The 8,731-nt window shown below is 62.4% G+C and overlaps 1 non-coding gene and 1 pseudogene across 1 annotated transcript; both read right to left on the bottom strand.

Annotated features, from left to right (window-relative positions):
• Window positions 1-2,471: 2,471 nt before the first annotated feature.
• Window positions 2,472-7,082, bottom strand: LOC136682437 (28S ribosomal RNA; annotated as a pseudogene).
• Window positions 7,083-7,497: 415 nt separating this feature from the next.
• LOC136682442 (5.8S ribosomal RNA) lies at window positions 7,498-7,651 on the bottom strand. Its single transcript, XR_010798646.1, has one exon. It is a non-coding gene; the product is annotated as a 5.8S ribosomal RNA (ribosomal RNA).
• Window positions 7,652-8,731: the final 1,080 nt, after the last annotated feature.

Genomic DNA, 8,731 nt, shown 5'->3' with positions numbered 1-8,731 from the left:
CAGCCCGCGCCGCTGGAACGAGCGCCCACTGGAAGACCTGAGCCTCAAACCCGCGCGCTTTACGGTTCTCTATCTCCCCGGGCTCGGAGCACTTTTCTCGGCCATGGGACCTCCAGGGGGGGCCCCTCTTAGCTCCGTCATCATTTCTCTAAGTCTCACTCCGCCCACTGGAAGACCCGAGCCCCAAACCCGCGCGCTTTACGGTTCTCTATCTCCCCGGGCTCGGGGCACTTTTCTCGGCCATGGGACCTCCAGGGGGGGCCCCTCTTAGCTCCGTCATCATTTCTCTAAGTCTCACTCCGCCCACTGGAAGACCCGAGCCCCAAACCCGCGCGCTTTACGGTTCTCTATCTCCCCGGGCTCGGGGCACTTTTCTCGGCCATGGGACCTCCAGGGGGGGCCCCTCTTAGCTCCGTCATCATTTCTCTAAGTCTCACTCCGCCCACTGGAAGACCCGAGCCCCAAACCCGCGCGCTTTACGGTTCTCTATCTCCCCGGGCTCGGGGCACTTTTCTCGGCCATGGGACCTCCAGGGGGGGCCCCTCTTAGCTCCGTCATCATTTCTCTAAGTCTCACTCCGCCCACTGGAAGACCCGAGCCCCAAACCCGCGCGCTTTACGGTTCTCTATCTCCCCGGGCTCGGGGCACTTTTCTCGGCCATGGGACCTCCAGGGGGGGCCCCTCTTAGCTCCGTCATCATTTCTCTAAGTCTCACTCCGCCCACTGGAAGACCCGAGCCCCAAACCCGCGCGCTTTACGGTTCTCTATCTCCCCGGGCTCGGGGCACTTTTCTCGGCCATGGGACCTCCAGGGGGGGCCCCTCATGGCTCCGTCAACATTCCTCTAAGTCTCATTCCGCCCACTGCGATACCCGAGGTCTTTAACCGCGGCGTTCACGGTTCTCTATCACCCCGGGCTCGGAGCACTTTTCTCGGCCATGGGACCTCCAGGGGAAGCCCCTCTTGGCTCCGTCATCATTTCTCTAAGTCTCACTCCGCCCACTGGAAGACCCGAGCCCCAAACCCGCGCGCTTTACGGTTCTCTATCGCCCCGGGCTCGGAGCACTTTTCTCGGCCATGGGACCTCCAGGGGGGGCCCCTCATGGCTCCGTCAACATTCCTCTAAGTCTCATTCCGCCCACTGCCATACCCGAGGTCTTCAACCGCGGCGTTCACGGTTCTCTATCACCCCGGGCTCGGAGCACTTTTCTCGGCCATGGGACCTCCAGGGGGGGCCCCTCATGGCTCCGTCAACATTCCTCTAAGTCTCATTCCGCCCACTGCGATACCCGAGGTCTTTAACCGCGGCGTTCACGGTTGTCTATCACCCCGGGCTCGGAGCACTTTTCTCGGCCATGGGACCTCCAGGGGAAGCCCCTCTTGGCTCCGTCATCATTTCTCTAAGTCTCACTCCGCCCACTGGAAGACCCGAGCCCCAAACCCGCGCGCTTTACGGTTCTCTATCACCCCGGGCTCGGGGCACTTTTCTCGGCCACGGGACCTCCAGGGGAGGCCCCTCTTGGCTCCGTCAATATTCCTTTAAGTCTCATTCCGCCCACTGCCATACCCGAGGTCTTCAACCGCGGCGTTCACGGTTCTCTATCACCCCGGGCTCTGAGCACTTTTCTCGGCCATGGGACCTCCAGGGGGGGCCCCTCATGGCTCCGTCAACATTCCTCTAAGTCTCATTCCGCCCACTGCCATACCCGAGGTCTTCAACCGCGGCGTTCACGGTTCTCTATCACCCCGGGCTCGGAGCACTTTTCTCGGCCATGGGACCTCCAGGGGGGGCCCCTCATGGCTCCGTCAACATTCCTCTAAGTCTCATTCCGCCCACTGCCATACCCGAGGTCTTCAACCGCGGCGTTCACGGTTCTCTATCACCCCGGGCTCGGAGCACTTTTCTCGGCCATGGGACCTCCAGGGGGGGCCCCTCATGGCTCCGTCAACATTCCTCTAAGTCTCATTCCGCCCACTGCCATACCCGGGCTCGGAGCATGTTCTTCGGCCATGGGACCACAAGAGGGCGCCCTTCTTAAGAAATTGCTGACATCCAGGACCATTCAAGGGAGCGACCTGCCTCCCTATGCCCGCCACCGGCTCCCTCTAACCGGTGTACGGACTCTCGGGGCCCGCGCCCCCAGAGAACCAGAGTTTCGGAAATTGCACTAAGTCCAGACATCCAGGACCATTCAAGGGAGCGACCTGCCTCCCTATGCCCGCCACCGGCTCCCTCTAACCGGTGTACGGACTCTCGGGGCCCGCGCCCCCAGAGAACCAGAGTTTCGGAAATTGCACTAAGTCCGATTTTCGCCCACTACGAGACCTAAAACCGTCATCCAGGATTTCACAGGGGAGTACCCACCTCCCCTATGCCCGCCACCGGCTCCCTCTAACCGGTGTACGGAGTCTCCGGGGCCCGCGCCCCAGAGAACCAGACCTGGACCGGGGGTTTGCTTTCGCCTTCCCCCGACAAATGTTTGAGTGGACGGGATGACTTTCAATGGATCGCGGTATATGCACCCGCTCTGCCACTTATGACACCCGCACTCAGAATCAGGTCGTTTACGAGTCATTTCGCACCCCGGATCAAGGGACATGCGCTTAGGGACGGAAGGGTGGACCGAGGTGTTCATTAGCCCCGGCCCTGGTTCCAGTCTCGTGCGGTTCTGGTCACCGGCGGAGTGTGGCGAATCCCCCGCGGCTATCCCAGACCAACCGTATCGAACCTTGGGCACGGACGTATCGCTCCTTCTAGGCGGGATTCCGACTTAGAGGCGTTCAGTCGTAAGCCCTCGGATGGTAGCCTTGCACCATTGGCTCCACAGCCAAGCGCGAATACCAAGTATCCGAACCCGCGGTTCCTCTCGTACTGAGCGGGATTTCTATCGGAGCAACGGCACATCAGTAGGGTAAAACTAACCTGTCTCACGACGGTCTAAACCCAGCTCACGTTCCCTGTTAGTGGGTGAACAATCCAACGCTTTGCGAATTCTGCTTCGCAATGATAGGAAGAGCCGACATCGAAGGATCAAACAGCGGCGTCGCTATGAACGCTTGGCCGCCACAAGCCAGTTATCCCTGTGGTAACTTTTCTGACACCTCCCGCTTAAAACCCGTAAAGCAGACGGAAGGATCGTTAGGCCCCGCTTTCGCGGTCCGTATTCATACTGAAAATCAGGATCAAGCGGGCTTTTGCCCTTATGCTCTACGGGAGGTTTCCGTCCGTCCCTGAGCCCGCCTTAGGACACCTGCGTTACTCTTTGACAGGTGTACCGCCCCAGTCAAACTCCCCACCTGTCACTGTCCCCGGAGGAACTCGCCCCAGGGAGAGGAAGGGCCAGCCCCGCGCGAGCTTGCCTCCGACCCCCCCCGCGAGGGGGGGAAGGAGGACTCAGCGCCGAGCGACCCCCCCACCCGGGGCTTAGCACCTTTGAACAAGGAACCCCCAGCAAGGCAAAGGTTCCCACCGACACCCTCACCGGGTTAGTGAGGTAACGTGTAAGAGTAGTGGTATTTCACGGACGGCCCGCTCCGGTGCTGGCGAGCGGCGGGCCTCCCACTTATTCTACACCCCTTAAGTCGCCTCACAGTGACAGACTAGAGTCAAGCTCAACAGGGTCTTCTTTCCCCGCTGATTCCGCCAAGCCCGTTCCCTTGGCTGTGGTTTCGCTAGATAGTAGGTAGGGACAGTGGGAATCTCGTTCATCCATTCATGCTGGTCACCAATTAAATGACGAGGCATTTCGCTACCTTAAGAGAGTCATAGTTACTCCCGCCGTTAACCCGCGCTTCGATGAATTTCTTCACTTTGACATTCAGAGCACTGGGCAGAATTCACATCGTGTCAACACCCGGTCCAAGAGCCTTCACGATGCTGTGTTTTAATTAAACAGTCGGATTCCCCTTGTCCGCAGCAGTTCTAATTCGGCTGTTAGGTGCCGGCCGAGAGACCCGGCCCCGGAGGTCTCCCCCCGAGGCGAGACTCATAAGCCCGAGAGATCCACGGAGCCTAGGCTCGGCGCGCGAGGCTCCAGGGACACCGCCCCGACCCACCGAAGCCCCACCACCGGCGGCCTGCTACGAGTCCACACACGCACGAGAGACCGCACACCCCACGCGGACCTACGTTCCATTGCGTCCCTCCGCGTCCCATCGGGGGAGAGCGAAGGGCCGGACGCTCGAGCTTAGCCGGGGGCGGCCCACCCGGCGACGGGCGTCGGGAGCCCGGCCCGGCTTAGGTAGGGAGAGGAGGCCGAAGGCGGTCATCCGACGGAGGTTAGTCCCGAAGGACGCTCCCCCGCCGGCATCCCACCGACGACCGGCTCCCTACCGTCGACCTGACCGAGGCCCCCTAAGCGCCGCCGCCGAGGGGGGACACGCACCGGGGCTTAAGGTCTCGCTCGCCGCGACCCACTCTCATCGACCCCGACAGACAGACGGAGCCTTGTTCACGGGGGTTTGGATACTGGGGGGCAATCTCTCGCCGTGCGCTTCCTCGCGCGCAGGACCCAGTGGGGGGGGCCCGAAGGTGGACCGGGAACAGCTCCCCGTCGCACGGGCAGCACCGGGCTTTCGGACCCCGCATCAGCAGACACGGGCCCGACCGAGCTCAGCCATTAGAGCCAATCCTTATCCCGAAGTTACGGATCCGTCTTGCCGACTTCCCTTACCTACATTGTTCCAACACGCCAGAGGCTGTTCACCTTGGAGACCTGATGCGGATATGGGTACGGCCTGGGGGGAAATTCACTATACCTCCCCCGGATTTTCAAGGGCCGATGGGAAACGTCCCGGCCGTCGCATAGTGCATGCGACGCCTTTCAGAGCGTTGAGCCCCTATCTCGGGGTCGAACCCATTCCAGGGCGCTCCAGCTCTTTAGCAAGGAGAGAGAATCCTCCCCGGGGTCCCCACCGGCGTCTCCGGGTTCGTTTGCGTTACCGCCACGGGAGCGCCTCTCGGCGGCTCGATCTCCACCAATCCCAGGTACGGGGATATTGGCCCGATCCCCTTTCGGTCAGCGCGAGGCAGACGAGACCATCGCCCCAGCATTTTCCGAACGGCGCTCGCCTATCCCTTAGGACCGACTAACCCACGGCCAAGCGCTGTCGGCGTGGAACCCTTCTCCACTTCGGCCTTCAAAGTTCTCATCTGAATATTTGCTACTACCACCAAGATCTGCACCCGCGGCGGCTCGACCCAGGCTCGCGCCAAAGGCTTCTGCGCCACCGCGGCGCCCCTCCTACTCGTCGCGGCATACGGTCCCATGAGTCTCGGTTCTCTCTCATTCTCGCTGGCTTTTGGGGGGGTGGGAGACAAGTACCGCCAGCGACGGCCGGGTATGGGCCCGACGCTCCAGCGCCATCCATTTTCAGGGCCAGTTGATTCGGCAGGTGAGTTGTTACACACTCCTTAGCGGATGCCGACTTCCATGGCCACCGCCCCGCTGTCTATATCAACCGACACCTTTCTTGGGGTCTGATGAGCGTCTGCGTCGGGCGCCTTAACCCGCGCGTTCGGTTCATCCCGCAGCACCAGTTCTGCTTACCAAAAGTGGCCCACTCGGCACCGTCAATTCCATGCCCGGCTCCAAGCCTGCGAGCCGGGCCTCTTACCCATTTAAAGTTTGAGAGTAGGGCGAGGCCCGTTTCGGCCCCGCGGCCTCCAGTCATTTCTTTACCGGATAAAACTTGAAGTTTCGGCGCCGGCTATCCTGAGGGAAACTTCGGAGGGAACCAGCTACTAGATGGTTCGATTAGTCTTTCGCCCCTATACCCAGGTCGGACGACCGATTTGCACGTCAGGACCGCTGCGGGCCTCCACTCAGGGTTTCCCCTGGCTTCGCCCTGCCCAGGCATAGTTCACCATCTTTCGGGTACCACCGCGTATGCTCTGGCTCCGCTCTCCGCACGTGGGAAGAGCAGGCCGGTGGTGCGCCGCCCGCCCCCTCGAAGGGTTAGGACGGATCCCACCTCAGCCGACGCGCGCCGGCCTTCACCTTCGTTGCGCCTCCGGGGTTCTGGGCCCCTTCGACTCGCATACGCGTTAGACTCCTTGGTCCGTGTTTCAAGACGGGTCGTTCGGGGTCCGAACTTAGCCGCTGACCTTAGGCGTTCGGGTGCTGTGGGCCTGGATCACCCCCCGCATCGCCGTAGCGGGCCTAGCCCGGGGCTGAGGACAGCCCAGCCGGCCCGCTTCGACCGAACGATCGGGGGGGGCCCCCATCCCCATCCCGGAGGAGGGGAGAACGCGGAAAGGACATTGCTCCACGGCCCCGGCGTTATCGGCGAAGTCGGAGCGAGGGGCTGTAGCGGAACGCCCGTGTCCGGGGGCCGCGTGGGGCTCCCTTCTCCGGACGGACCTACCTTCACCCTCGGGCCCTTCCAAGCCTAACCGGAGCCGGTCGCGACTCACCACCACGCGGGGAAAGTACACCGGGCGGGGCCGGACCTCCGTACGCCCGACAGGCCCGAAGTCCAGAGGCGAAGCGCAGAGCCGAAGCGGGGAGCGGTGGAGTCGGCACCCCACCCCTCTCGCCCGGATACGCTCGCACCCCCGGCCTCGGAACCCGACGAGCGCGGGGCCGTCCGCCCGGCTGAATCCCCCGGGGCAGTCTTCTCGGTCCCCGTACGTTTACCTCTCAACGGTTTCACGCTCTGTTGAACTCTCTCTTCAAAGTCCTGTTTCAACTTTCCCTCACGGTACTCGGTTCGCTATCGGTCTCGTGCCGGTATTTAGCCTTAGATGGAGTTTACCACCCGCTTTGGGCTGCATTCCCAAGCAACCCGACTCCGAGAAGCCCGACCTACCCGGGCGGGAACGCGGGACTCGCTACCGGGCTTTCACCGTCTATGGGAAGAAGCCACGTTCGCGAGGACTTGGTCCCGCGTCCGCACCGAGACGGATCTTACGGACTTCCGTACGCTACATTTCCCGGCCAACCCCGGTCAGGGGAAAGTGGGATTCAGCGCTGGGCTCTTCCCTGTTCGCTCGCCGCTACTAAGGGAATCCTTGTTAGTTTCTTTTCCTCCGCTTACTGATATGCTTAAGTTCAGCGGGTCGTCTCGTCTGATCTGAGGCCGCACACAGAGGTTTCTTATGCGGGGGCGAGGGCGGAGGCGGAGGGCCGAAGGCTAGGGGCGAGGGGCGAGAGCCCGGCCTGAGGCCGAACTCCGCGACACCCTCCCCCCACCCCGGCCGCTCGCCCGCCCGCTCACTCGCCCGCTCGCTGGGTTTAATCGGCACTCGCCACCCCCGCGTCCGACTGCGCGGAGCCCCGCTCGGGACTCGGGGAGAGACCGTAACGGACGTGGACCCGGACCTACTCGGCTCTCCCTCCGTTCCCTGTACGGAGCTCTCTCGCAACACGGGCCGCGTGGACTGGCTCGGAACCGAGTCTTCGTTTGGGAAGACGAAGGGCCGTTTTCAGGCCCTGCGAGCTTCCAGCCGCGGTCTCTCTCTCTCAGCGGGGGCGCGGAGACCGATCGATGGGTAAAGCGACCCTCAGACAGGCGTGGCCGCGGGATGGACCCCCGCGGCCGCAATATGCGTTCGAAATTTCGATGATCTGTGTCCTGCAATTCACATTAGTTAACGCAGATGGCTGCGTTCTTCATCGAAGCACGAGCCGAGTGATCCACCGCTAAGAGTCGTATTTGGGTTTGTGCCCGGCCCGTTACAGGCCGGGCGAAGGAAGCCATTCGAACACGAGACAATGTTTGACAATATTTCAAGCCGGGTGCCTTCCCCCCCGTGGAGGGGGAAGGTCATTGAACCTGGGCGTCACCACCGGACCGAGGAGTTACGGCCCGGGACGATCGCCCGAGTAGGTGCCCGAGACTTACGTGGTTTAGGAGACCGGGTCTAGGCACCCGCCGTTCCCGGCGAGGCCCAGGGTTTGGTTCGCTGCGTTACGGGTCCCGGTCTAAGGCATTCAGGCGTGCGCTCAAAGCCAAGCTCTCCACCCCGGAGGGTATGAGCGAGGCCCGGTGGTACGCTCCCAAGTCCCCGCTTAGGGGAAGGCGCTGGGTAGATCCCACCTAGTCAGGACCGGCGGGCACCGGCCGTCTCCTTCGGGTGTTTATAAACGCATCCGGGGTTCGTGAGGCCCCTTCAACTCGCGCACCGGCCTTAGACTATTATACGGTCCGTCTCTGCGAAGCCAACATCGGGGGTTATTGCATGCGCTCTTAAGCTCCGCTCTAACCCCGTGAGGGGAAAGAGTTTCGCCCGGCGGTACGCTCCCGTCCACCACCACCCCCTGTGCCGGGGGGATGGGTTCAGGGAGATCCCACCGAGGCCGGCGAGCACCGGCCAACGCCCTGGGGGTGAGTAAGCCCCTTTGACTCGCGCACGCACAATCAAGCCTTCAACGATCAATGGTTTTTTGGGTTTAACTACCCGGCGGGCGGCTCCGGCGCCACTCTTCCCCCCGCGAACGGGAGGGGCGGACCGGGGTACCTATGCACCTAAGGCGGTCCTCGCATAACCCCGAGTTCCGAAGCCGGCTCGCTACGTCCACCCACCCGGAGGGGGGAGAGACTCACGTCGGCCGACAACGAAAGGTACGAGGCTTCTGCGGTCCATACCTTGAAGGTACCCGCCGGGGGGGAGGTTCGGCCTCTCGAGTCCGACTCGACAACCGGCACGGACGGCGGGCGCCGACCGCGGCCAGGTCACCGTTATTGATCCTTCCGCAGGTTCCCCTACGAAAACCTTGTTACGACTTTTA

This window comes from Hoplias malabaricus, unplaced genomic scaffold, assembly GCF_029633855.1.
Source record: "Hoplias malabaricus isolate fHopMal1 unplaced genomic scaffold, fHopMal1.hap1 scaffold_50, whole genome shotgun sequence".
Lineage (NCBI taxonomy): Eukaryota > Metazoa > Chordata > Actinopteri > Characiformes > Erythrinidae > Hoplias > Hoplias malabaricus.
Note: the sequence above shows the minus strand (reverse complement) of the source record. Positions and strands in the feature narration are given on the sequence as shown.